Below are 13,879 nucleotides of genomic sequence, written 5' to 3' on the forward strand. Positions count from 1 at the left end.
TATTCTGCAGCATGTTCCTTTAAATAAATAATGAAACTTACATCTATCAACCAGCAACAGGGCTTAGTTAGGGCACCTCACTGAGTTCCCACAGTCCCCAGGGCACTTCTGTATTATCATATCACAGTATTATTTTGTAATTCTTTAACATATTAGTCCTCTCCTTAGAATCTTAGTTTCTTAAGTGCAAATTAACCCATGTTTGCATCTCTACCAACCAGCATGTATAGATAATCTATTGATATTTGGAGAATTACTCAAAGGAATTTTTTTTCTAAAAGTCCATGTTAGATTTCAAATAGGTTTTTGAAAAATAAAATATTTCAATACAAAAATAATTGGTTTTCTGGCAGCAGGTATTAAACCCGGGGTAAAGACTCTCATGTTTCACATCAGAGGACGTGGGTTCAATTCCAGCTCCAGTTCCTGACTCCATCTTTCTGCTAAGGCAGAAAATCCTGGCAATTAGTGGTGATGGCTCAGATAGCTGGATCTCTGCCACTCACACGGGAGACCTGGGTTGAGTTCCTGACTCCCAGCTCTGGCCCAGCCAGGAGCCACCACAAGCATTTGGGATATGAACCCACAAATGGGAACACTGCCTCACTCTATGTTTTTTATTCTTTGCTTCTCTCTCACTGTCTCTCAAATCATAAAAAGAATAAATTTAAATTTATTTTCTTTCAGTTATTTAAGAAACTGAAATTTGAACACATTTAAAAGTCAAGGCAAAAGGAAATTATCACAGACAATGTCAGCTTTCTACAATAATTCCCTCATAATGAATCCTAGGAGTTAAACTATATATAGATATTTGGCAAAAATAATAGCACATATCTCGCATTAAGAAAATTTAATATAAAATACTATTATCATAGTTCACATTGTTCATTTCCTCCATTTGGACTAATTTGAATCCTTAGATTATTTAACATTGAAGAAAAATATTGATTTAAATTTTAGAGACAACTACTTCTAAAAGATTTTAAGGAATTTTGAAAAAATAATTAGCTGTATTTAAAATTCTTCCATGAGCCATCTACTTCTTCTTCTTTTTTTTTTTTTTTTTTTTTTTTTTTGACAGATAGAGATAGACAGTGAGAGAGAGAGGTCTTCTCTCCATTGGTTCGCCCCCCAAATGGCTGCTAAAGGCGGCGCTGCGCCAATCCGAAGCCAGGAGCCAGGTGATTCTTCCTGGTCTCCCATGCGGGTGCAGGGGCCCAAGCACTTGGGCCATCCTCCACTGCCTTCTCGGGCCACAGCAGAGAGCTAGACAGGAAGAGGAGCAGTCGGGACTAGAACCCAGCGCCCATATGGGATGCTGGCGCTGCAGACGGAGGATTAACCAAGTGAGCCATGGCGCCGGCCATTTCTTCTTTTCTTTTTAAAGATTTATTTATTTACTTGAAAGTCAGAGTTATACAGAGAGAAGGAGAGAGAGAGAGAGAGAGAGAAAGTCTTCCATCTGCTGGTTCACTCTCCAGATGGCCGCAACAGCTGGAACTGTGCAATCCAAAGCCAGGAGCCAGGAGCTTCTTCTGGATCTCTCATGCGAGTTCAGGGGCCCAAGGACTTGGGCCATCTTCTACTGCTTTCCCAGGCCACAGCAGAGAGCTGGATCAGAAGTGGAGCAGCCGGGTCTCAAACTGGTGCCCATAGGAGATGCTGGCACTGCAGGTGGTGGCTTTACCCGCCATGCCACAGCTCCAGCCATCTACTTCTAAAATGTCCTTTCTGGGGGCTGGTGTGACACAAGCAGTTAATCTGGCACTTGGAATGCCTGGGATCAAGTCCTTCCTCTAATTCCGGTCTAGCTTCCTGCTAATGTGCACCCTGGGAGGAAGCAGGTGATAGGAAACTGGGATGGAGTTCCTGGCGTCTGGCTTTAGCCTGGACCAGGACTGGCTATTGTGGGCATTTGGGGGAGTGAAGCAACGGATGGAATCAAAATCACTATCCCTCCCTCTCTCTCTCAGATAAATGAATAAAATCTTTCAATAGTAAAACATCTTTTTTTAAGTTGAACAAAGTCATCTCCCCTGGCTTGTTGATTTGGAAGCAAGGAAAGAACTTTAGAGAGGAGGAGAGCACACTGCACGCTTCACTGAGACCCTCTGAGACCGGTGGGCTGCTAACCGGGCACAGCTGCCGGCAGGGCAGAGCGAAGCACATCAGGTCAGCAGATCTGCTGCAGAGCTCAAACACTGGAAACTTACAGATGTCACAGCGCTAAGCTTTCAGACCAAGGATAAATGAGAATGAGATCATTGCCTCCTTAGGAATCTACTTTAAAGAAGCACACAAGGGAAGACAGATGGTAGGGTGGTATCAGAAGCTCAATTTCATACGGCTTATTATTAAACCAAGGTGCTTTGCAATCCCATAGGCCTTCAAGATTGACAAGCCATGCCTCCAAGTGTCTAATATGATATGCACTTCCACTGTGTATCCATCGAGGACCTTGAATTACAAGTCAAGCTTGTCACTTGTGACGGAATAATGTTTGGGGCCAGTTTGCTTCTGTCTCTTGCCCTGGAATGGTGTCATTGTAGAGAGCTCACAAAATGCTAGCAGGTGTGTGGCCTGACCAGGAAGTTTTGTAACATCATCTAGGCCAGAATTCACTGTTTCCAACATGTGTTATGGAGAGAAAGGAAAACAGCCTGAGAATAAATGCTGCAGGGCGGCTTCGGAGCCTTCTGCTTGAGGATCTGTTTCCAGCAAGGGTCCCCATTCTGCTGGAAGTGGAGTGCAGGTTGGGAACAAAGTAATTCCCCTCAGAAAGCCTGTGATGAACAGGAGCCACCTGAGACCTCTTCAGGCAGATGAAGAAGGCGGAGACTTCTGAAGATTCATTGTTTGACTCACGGAAATACATTTATGGAATGATAGTATGGTATAAGAAATAAGCGGCTCCTATCTTTTAATCAGTTTCCTAATATACCATGCAGACAAAACACAGACTGTTTAAAAGCTGGCCAAAAACAAGTGATAAGAGTAAGAATTGGGCTGGCGCTGTGGCGTAGCAGGTAAAGCTGCCACCTGCAGTGCCGGCATTTTAGATGGGCACTGGTTCAAATATGGGCTGCTCCACTTTCAACCCAGCTCTCTGTTATGGCCTGGGAAAGCAGTAGAAGATGGCCCAAGTGCTTGTACCCCTGCACTTGCCTGGGAGACCCAGAAGAAGCTCTTGGTTCCTGGCTTCAGATCGGCTCAGCTCCAGCCGCTGCAGCCATTTGGGGAGTGAACCATTGGATGGAAGACCTCTCTCTCTCTATCTCCCTCTCCCTCTTCCTCTCCCTCTCCCTCTGCCTCTCTGTAACTCTAACTTTCAAATAAAATAATCTTAAAAAAATGAACAAGAATTGTATGTAGCGTTTTCCTGGCAACTCAAAATAGTACTTACTGGTGGACTGCAAATACGCCAAAATACAGGCAAACACTACAAAAACTACTCTCAGGAACCAACAAATGACCTGTTCAAGGCATATATATATATATATATATATATAATGCTCTGTGTTTCATCTAGATTCAACTTTCAGCTCTGCTCCCTGTTCAGCTTCTTGCAAACGTACACTCTGGGAGGCAGCAGGTGATGGCTCAAGTAGTTGAATCCTTGTCACCCTTGTGGGAGACCTGGATTGAATGCCCAGCTCCCAGCTTCAGCCTGGCTTAGCCCCAGCTGCCACAGGTATTTGGGAAGTGTACCAGTGGACATCCCTGTGTCTCTCTGCCTCTCAAATAAAATAAATATTCAAAAAATAATAAATGTTTTTTCAGGTAACAACAATAAAGCTGTTCATTGTTATTACTGTGCTGTGGGGGTGGGAGAAATATTTCATCAGCAGGGCATTTAAATAAGTATTGGCATATCCTCTTAAGTAGGCTGAAACTTCTGTTATAATTAAGACCAGTGTCATTTTTCACAGACTTGAGTTATTTTCCTGATACTCATGAGAGCTATAATTACTCTAGCAACTTTAATATCTAACTTTTATTCTAGTTGTAATATTTTAAAATGATTTGTTTATTTGAAAGGCAGAGTTATAGACAAAGGGAGAGACAGCGATCTCCCATCCTCTGGTTTACTCTCCAAATGGTGGCAATAGCCAGGGCTGGGCCAGGACAAAACCAGGAGCCTGAAACTCCATTTGGGCCTTCCACATGGGTGGCAGGAACCCAAGTAATGGGGCCATTTTCCACTGCTTTCCCAGGGACATTAGTGGGGAGCTGGATTACAAGTTGGGCAGCCAGGACTCAAACTAGTGCTCCAATACGGGATGGAGCACTACAGGCAATGGCTTAACCCACAGTGCCACAACACGGGCCCCATTTTGATAAACTGACAATAGTCAAATTGTAAATGACTGTTATTGCCATTAAAACACTGAACATATTAATTTATGTAAACAACCTGTGAGGTGGGTGCCTCAACTCACATGTTAGCACAAAGGAAAAGAAGAAGTGAGGTTAAAGAGAATCACAACCACCAACGGAAGCTGAAATTAGAATGGACCAGAGGAGTCCTGGAAGTGACCTCCTAGCCTTCCATATATGTATATTTTTTAGAGAGCTGCACACTCAGAAAACAAAATCCACTCACTGTGGAGGCAGAGACCACTCAAAATGCAGGCAATATTCCTGGTGAACTTTTTATTCCCACATGACCAGGTACTACTATTAGCTTGAATCTCAGAATGTTAACATCTTTGGTGGAAAGTTTTTAAACCTTGAACTTTAAACTTCTGACAAAGTTATATGGTATACCCCACTAAATCCTGTTTACAACATTCCAACTTCAAAGAACTTGGGTGGCTGCATGGGTTATTGTTCAAACTAGACACCTCTGAGAATGAAGGAGGGTGAAGTGGCCTTGTCTGGGCACACCAGGACATGCAGTTACGACTGATGATGCAAAAATGGAAGTATGCGTTCCCTTCGCCACTCCCCCAAGTCCAGCACTACGGTAGTGCTGTTAATAAGCACAGAGAGGGAACTTTAGGATGCCTTGGAAGAGCAGCTTGGGTGAATACCTAATGAGCGGTTCATCACTCTGGAAAGCTAGCAGCACCGGGCTCTTTAGACGAAACTGTTAAAATCTCACTATATTTACCTAAATACCACTAGGCCCAGAAAGTCTGCTACAAGCTAAAGTCTTAATAGCTAGTCTAAGATTCCACATATTCACAAACATACTGGATGGAAATTATTCAGGGCATTGTCTTACAAGAAAGGTAAGTGAGAATATCCTACATATTACATTTTGATTTAATACAGAGGAATCAATGCCACTCAAGGAATTCTTTAACAGTACCATTCATATAAAAATTGCTTCTAGAATGAAAGCTTTTCATTCTAGTAACTAACTCTGTGGGATAAAATTTTAAATGTCACTTACAGAAAATCTTTTCTGTGATCTGCAGGATAGCAGAATAAGAAGCTTCAGGGATTGAGAGAAGGTCTAGGGAATTTAGAGTGAGAACTATTTGAGCCCAAATCCTAGCTTAATCACTTGTTAGATGAGTGACATGGGAAAAATGACTTGGGGCAAATATAGTGCAGTGCTCATCTGATATCCCGATCCTTCCTAATAGAAAGTTGAATTTGTTCAGGTGCATAATCGTCCCTCTTAGAGCCCATAGCACCACATGCAAAGATTGTGCCCATAATTCTGATTTGGGAATGGGCCTGTGACCAATTTGTACCAATGAGCAACAAGGAAAGGTTTGCTGGGGCTCCCCTGAGTAAAGTTCTCCTTTTCTGGGGCAATTAAGAAGTGACCCCACCCTCTTCTTTGGATATGTACAGATGCATGGGTATAGGCCTGCCTGTGCTACATTTGTTCAGTACCAGCCTTAGGATGAAGTCAATGCACAGAAGCAGGCTGGGCTGAGACACTGAAAGAGAAATGAAGCCAGAACTGTATGCGTAAGGCAACTATTTCCCTACTCTGTCTCTGGACTTCTAAACCTGCAGACCAGGGATTTCTATAGGCCAGTTTAATGGGGCTTTCTATTTGCAACTAAACATTCTAATGTTTTTCATCTGTGAAAATCAGATAATTACACAGCAGTATCTTAAAATATTTATTTATTTGAAAGGCAGAGCAACATAGATGTGGGGAGGGGGGAAGGGAGAGAGTAAGGGACTGGAGGGTGGAGAAAGAGAGAGAGCGAGAGCAAGAGCGAGAGAGAGAGAGAGAGAGAGAGAGATTGATTGATTCCACTTATTAGTTCACTTCCCAAATGACTGCAACAGCCATGGCTGGGTCAGGCCAACGGCAGGAGCTAGGAGCTCCATCTGGTCTTCCATCGGGGTGTCAGGGATCCAAGAACTTGGGCCATCATCTATTGCCCTCCCAGGCAAATTAGCAAGGAGCAGAACAGGAAGATGAGCAGCTTGGGGTGCTCAGCATACTTGGGGTGTTGGTTATGTGCACGCTGGGTACTTGCTGTTAATATTGCTAGCAATTAACTTAGGCACGTCTTCAAAAGTCTTGATAGCTTGCATTTCTGTATCAGATAAGAACGCTGATATTAACCTCCAAAGGCCACACTGCAATAGCTGAGATAAGGATGTTAACTCTCTTTGAAATCTTCAAAAGACAAGGGATAAACAAATAGGCAGTGGTATTTTATTGGCTAACACACACAGAGATTCTTTCAGCCCAGAGAAGAAATTAATTATCACAGTGAATGCTCATTTGAAAAAGAAGTCAGGATAGTGTAACATGTTGGATACTTCAAAAATTAATTAAACTTTAAAACAAATCCAGTAGATATATAAAAATCCATATTATAAGGTTGAATTTTTATTTAGAATCTCTCAAAAAGGAAAAGATGATTTAAAAAATAAAAAATCCAACACGATGATGGTAAACTTTATTGTCTAAGAATATGGGCTTTGGGGATACAATCTGATTTTTTTTTTAAAGATTTATTTGTTTATTCGAAAGGCAGAGTTATAGAGAGGCAGAGGCAGAGAGAAAGAAAAAAGTTTTCCATACACTCCCCAGATAGCCACAATGGCCGGAGATGGGCCAATCCAAAGCCAGGAGTCAGTAGCTTCTTCTAGGTCTTCCACGCTTGTGCAGGGGCCCAAGGACTTGGGCCATCTTCTACTGCTTTCCCAGGCCATAGCAGAGAGCTAGATTGGAAGTGGAGCAGCTGGAACTCGAACCAGCACACATATGGGATGCTGGCACTGTAGGCGGCAGCTTTACCCACTATGCCACAGTGCTAGCCCCATATATAATCTGAATTTGAAAGTGAGATCTGAACCTGTGACTACACAGGTAGAGAATCTTTAATCCAAAAATCCCAAATCCAAAATGACACAAAATCATGCTAAAACATTTTGCATTTCTGAACACTTCATATCTTGGATTTTTCAAATTAGGAATGTTTAACTGGTAAGAATCTATGCAAATGTTCCAAAACCCAAAAAACTCTAAAAGCTGAACCACTTGTGGTGTCAAGCATTTGGATAAGAGATATTCAACCTGGATAACTATGGGCAAGTTTCTTAGCCTCTCTTGACTCCAATTTTCTCATTTATCAATAGAGATAATTAAAATTACCTTATAGACTTAGGTTTATACAAGATATGATAATGTAGACCAAGTTCTCATATAAATGCCAAGCATTTATATAATAATTATGTAACAAAAATTACATAATATACAATAAAATTACATATAATAGTAGTAATAAATAATGTATAATAAAATAATATATACTATATATATGTACTATATAGTGTATATATATATAGTACATATATATACACTATATATATAGTATATATTGTCTTCCAATGATTTGTTAACAATGATTATAGAAGCCTAGGGTTCAAAGAAATCAGGCTCAAATTTCAGTTGGGCAAAGGGAAATACTACAAGATATTTCCTGGGGTTGGTGTTGTGGTGCAGCAGGTTAAGCCAATGCCACTGATGCCAGCATCCCATATGGATGCCAATTCAAGCCCTGTCTGTTCTATTTCTGATCCAGCTCCCTGCTAATGCACCTGGGAAAGCAGTGAAAGATGGCCCAAGAACGTGGGACCCTGCAACCAAGGAAGTCCCGGATGAAGCTCCTGGCCCCTGGCTTCGGCTGGCCTCACCCTGGATATTGCAGCCACTTGGGGAGTGAACCAGTAATGAAAGATCTCTCTCTCTCTCTCTCTCCTCTCTCTGTGTGTGTCTCCCTCTCTCTCTAACTTTGACGTTCAAATAAATAAATAATATTGAGAGAGAGAGAGAGAGAGAGAGAGAGGGAGGGAGAGAGAGTTCCAGCAACTGCTACAAAGGTGGGAGGAAAAAATTCCAACAAAAAATTATGTGGGAATTTCTGCTTCTGGATAAGATAAAAATACAGGCTGGATTTAATTTCCTGCCCAAAAGAACTTAAAAGAATACAAGATATGAAATGATAATTTTTAAGCTTTGGACATTAGGCAATTTAGGATGGTGAGCACCTGGAAAGAGTGAATAAATGAAGTAGGAAAAGACAACTACTAATGAGGAGAAAACTAATCGTAGGAACAGAAGCAGGAATTACACACATGAAACACAGAAGGGATAGTAGAAAGGGATATTCATAGTGCTATAATTCCATATGTTCAAGGTGGCAGGGAAATTATCAAGCAAGTTAAATAATGCTCTATCTATATATATATAGATGCTATAAATTGAATGCTTGTCTCTCCTCACTATCCATTTGTTGAAACTGAATCCTCCATGTCATAGTTTGTGCAGGTGAGGTATTTGGGAAATGATTAGGTCCAAGATGGTGGACCCTCATGAACAGGAGTAATGCCCTTATCAAGGAAACTGCACAAAGCTTCCTCACTCCTTCCACCCTGTGAGGACGCAGCAAGGATGACCCTTGTCAACAATTCCATGCCAGAACCTTGATCTTGTACTTCTCAGTCTCCAAAAGCGTGAGAAATAAATTTCTGTTGTTCACAAGCCACCAAGTCTACAACATTTTGTTATAGCAGCACAAATGGACTAAGGTAATAGACATAAAAAATATAAAAGGATACAATCTTCTACAATGTTTGAGATGAAGAATAGTATATGGGTTTAATAAAAGATTAGAAATAAGATATCATAAAAGAAAATATTACTGAAGTTGAAACTGCAGCAATATGAACTATCTAATTTGAAAAACAATGAGGAAAAAAATCTCACTGATTCAAGTGATGTAATACATACAAGTAGCTGGAATCCTTGAAAATAGAAGGATGGAGGGAAACAGGAAAAAAATGAAAATAACAGGCACAAACTTTCCAAATTCAATGAAATTTATAAGCCCACAGGTTCAGGAAGCTCAAAGAACCCTAAGTACAAAAAACATGAAAAGAATGGCGCCAAAATACATAAGAAATCAAACCTTGGCTATTGTGAACAGTGCTACAATAAACATGGTGGAGCAGGTATCTCTTTGATACAATGATTTCATGTCTTTTGGATATATATCCAGCAGTAAGATTGCTGGATCACATGGCAGCTCTATTTGTAGCTTATAAAGAAATCTTCACACTGTTTCCACAGTGGCTGCACTAATTTACATTCCCACTAACAGTGTTTTAGAGTTCCCCTTTCTCCACATCCTCACCAGCATTTATTGTTCCTTTTTGATAACAGCCATTCTGACAAGGATATCTCATTTAGACTTGCATTTCCATGTTGATTGCATTTCCCTAATGGCTAGTGATATTGGGTATTTTTTCATGTATATGTGGGTCATGTGTTTCTTCTTTTGGCAACTGTCTTTTCAGGTCCTTTGCCTGTTTCCTAATTGGATTGAATGGGTTTTGTTGTTGTTGAATGTTTCTGATATGTTCTGAATATTAACGCTTGGTGGGAAACAGAATTTGTACATTTTTTCTTATGTCAGATGTCTCTTCGCTCTATTGGTTATTTATTTTGCTGTGCAGAAACTTCTGAGTTTGATGTAATCCTATTTGTGTAGTTTTGTTTTCTTACCTGAGCTTTTGGGGTCTTATCCAAGACATCATTTCCTCCATCAATGTCTTGAAGTGTTTCCCTGTTTTCTTCCTACAATTTCATAGTTTTGGGCCTTATATATCTAGGTCTGTGATACATATTGAGTTGACTTTTGTATTTGGTAAGAGGTAAGTGTCTAATTTCATTCTTCTATATATGTATATAGAAGTTTGGCCAGCACCATTGATTAAAGACTGTCCTTTCTCTGGTGTATGTTTTTGGCTCCTTTGTCAACAATCAGATGGCTGTCTGTATGTGAATTAATATCAGGGCTCTCTGTTCTGTTCCACTGAAATATGTGTCAGTTCTTATGCTAGTTCTATGCTGTTTTAATCACTGTAGTTTTGTAGCATGCTTTGAAATCAGGTATTGGTTTTATCAGGTATTGAAGGTCGCCACCACCCCGGAATTGCTTTGGCTATTCTTGGTCTTTTGTGATTTCATATGAATTTTTTTCTTTTTTAAAAAATGTATTTATATAAAGGGAACAAACTTCATCATTTCATATATACAGTTTTTTTTCTTTTTTTATTATTTAATACATATGAATTTACAAAGTGCAACTTTTGTATTGTTGTGGCTCCCCCCCCCAACCTCCTCCCTCCCTCCCACGGCCCTCCCCTCTCCCACTCCCTCTCCCATCCCGCCCCCCATCGAGTTTTCATTTTCAATTACCTTCATATACAGAAGATCAACTTAGTATATACCAAGCAAGGACTTCAACAGGCTGCCCTCACACAACCGCACAAGGTATAGGGTATTGTTTGACTAGTAGTGTTGTTTTTAAGTTTCATAGTAAAACACATTAAGAACAGAGATCCTACGTGGGGAGCCTGTACCCAGTGACTCCTGTTGTTGATTTAACAATTGGCACTCTTATTTATGGCATCAGCAATCACTCGAGGCTCTTGCCATGAGCTGTCTAGGCTATGGAAGCCCCTTGAGTTCACCAACTCTGAACTTGTTTAGTCAAGGCCATATCACAGTGGAGGTTCCTTCCTCCCTTTGGAGAAAGGCACCTCCCTCCTTGATGGCCTGTTCCTTCCACTGGGGTCTTGTTCACCAGGATCTTTCATTTAGATTGTTTTTGCCATCATGTCGTGGCTTTCCATGCCTGTGAGACTCTCATGGGCCTTTTAGCCAGATCCGAATGTCCCAAGGGTTGATTCTGAGGCAGGAGTGCTGCCATTCTATGAGTCTGCTGTGTGTCCTGCTTCCCCCGCAGGATCATTTTCTCCCTTTTAATTCTGTCCTTCATTATTTGCTTACACTGGTCTTGTTTGTAAAATCTCTTTGACACTTACCCTATCTTTTTTGATTGGTTGTGTACTTATACTTATCACTTTACCAAGTGCACTGGCATTGGTACATGCCTCTTTGATAAGATTGAGTTGAAATCCCCTAGCACATTTCTAGTTTCACCATTGGAGGTAAGTCCGAGTGAGCCTGTGCTGAGCTATATATCTCCTCCCTCTCTTATTCCCACTCCTATGTTCAACAGAGACTTTTTTCTGTTAATTTTTAAACGCCTAAGAATGATTGTGTATTTTTTTTTTTTGACAGGCAGAGTGGACAGTGAGAGAGAGAGACAGAGAGAAAGGTCTTCCTTTGCCGTTGGTTCACCCTCCAATGGCCGTCACGGCCGGCGCGCTGCAGCCGGTGCACTGCGCTGATCCGATGGCAGGAGCCAGGTACTTATCCTGGTCTCCCATGGGGTGCAGGGCCCAAGGACTTGGGCCATCCTCCACTGCACTCCCAGGCCACAGCAGAGAGCTGGCCTGGAAGAGGGGCAACCGGGACAGAATCCAGCGCCCCGACCTGGACTAGAACCCAGTGTGCCAGCGCCGCAAGGTGGAGGATTAGCCTAGTGAGCCGTGGCGCCGGCCTATGATTGTGTATTGATTACAGAGTTCAACCAGTGGTATTAAGTAGAACAAACCAAGCAACAAGAACAACAACAACAAAAAATACTAAAAGGAATAAAATAGTAAGTTGTTCCTCAACAGTCTAGACAAGGGCTGATCATGTCATTGTCTCTGATAGTGTCCATTTCACTTCAATGGGTATCATTTTAGATGCTTGTTTAGTTGCCTTCGACCAGGGAGAACATATGATATTTGTCCCTTTTGGACTGGCTTATTTCACTCAGCATGATATTTTCCAGCTTCCTCCATTTTGTTGTAAATGCCCGGATTTCATTGTTTGTTTGTTTGTTTGTTTGTTTTTACTGCTGTATAGTGTTCCATAGAGTACATATCCCACAGTTTCTTTATCCAGTCATCCACTGATGAACATTTAGGTTGCTTCCATGTCTTAGCTATTGTGAATTGAGCTGCAACAAATATTGAGGTGCAAATGGGTCTTTTTTTCTCCCCTTTAATTCCATTTGGGTAAATTCCAAGGAGTGGGATGGCTGGGTCCTGTGGTAGTGCTACATTCAGGTTTCTGAGGACTCTCCAAACTGTCTTCCATAGTGCCTTTACCAGTTTGCATTCCCACCAACAGTGGATTAGTGTCCCTTTTTCCCCACATCCTCACCAGCATCTTGTTGGTTGATTTCTGTATGTAAGCCAATCTAACCGGAGTGAGGTGGAATCTCATTGTGGTTTTGATCTGCATTTCCCTGATGGCTAGGGATCCTGAGCATTTTTTCATGTGTCTGTTGGCCATTTGGATTTCCTCTTTTGAAAAATGTCTGTTAAGGTCCTTGGCCCATTTTTTTATTGGGTTGTTTGTTTTGATTCTGTGGTGTTTCTTGATCATTTTATAGATTCTAGTTGTTAATCCTTTATCTGTTGTGTAGTTTGCAAATAACGTCTCCCATTCTATTGGTTGCCTCTTCACTTTCCTGACTGTTTCTTTTGCTGTAAAGAAACTTTTCAATTTGAGGTAATCCCATTTGCTTATTTTATCTTTGATTACCCGTGCCTCTGGGGTGTTCTCCAGGAATTCTTCGCCTGTTCCAATATCTTGGAGGGTTTCCCCTATGCTCTCAATTAGTTTCATGGTGTCGTGGCACATCTCTAGTTCTTTGATCCATGTTGAGTGGATTTTTGTGTAAGGTGTAAGGTAGGGGTCTTGCTTCATACTTCTACATGTGGACATCCAGTTTTCCCAGCACCATTTGTTGAAGAGGCTGTCCTTGTTCCAGGGGTTGGTTTTAGATCCTTTGTCAAATATGAGTTGGTTATAGATGTTTGGATTGATCTTCGGTGCTTCTATTCTATTCCATTGGTCTATCCATCTGTTTTTGTACCAGTACCAGGCTGTTTTGATTATAACTGCCCTGTAGTATGTCTTGGAGTCTGGAATTGTGATGCCTCCAGCTTTGTTTTTATTATGAAGAATTGCTTTAGCTATTCTCGGTCTCCTGTTTCTCCATATGAATTTCAGCATCATTTTTTCTAGGTCTTTGAAGAATGACTTTGGTATTTTGATTGCTATTGCATTGAACTTGTAAATTGCTTTTGGGAGAATGGACATTTTGATGATATTGATTCTTCCAATCCATGAGCATGGCAGGTTTTTCCATTTTTTGTGTTGTCTTCTATTTCTTTCTTTAGTGTTTTGTAATTTTCATCATAGAGGTCTTTGACATCCTTGGTTAAATTTATTCCAAGGTACTTTATTGTTTTTGTGGCTATTGTGAATGGGATTGATCTTAGAAGTTCTTCCTTGGCCACAGCATTATCTGTGTATACAAAGGCTGTTGATTTCTGAGCGTTGACTTTGTATCCTGCTACTTTACCAAACTCTTCTATGAGTTCCAATAGTCTCTTATAGGAATTTATTGGGTTGCCTATATATAGTATCATGTCATCTGCAAATAGGGATAGTTTAACTTCCTCCTTTCCCATTTGTATC

This window comes from Oryctolagus cuniculus, chromosome 13 (assembly GCF_964237555.1).
Source record: "Oryctolagus cuniculus chromosome 13, mOryCun1.1, whole genome shotgun sequence".
NCBI lineage: Eukaryota > Metazoa > Chordata > Mammalia > Lagomorpha > Leporidae > Oryctolagus > Oryctolagus cuniculus.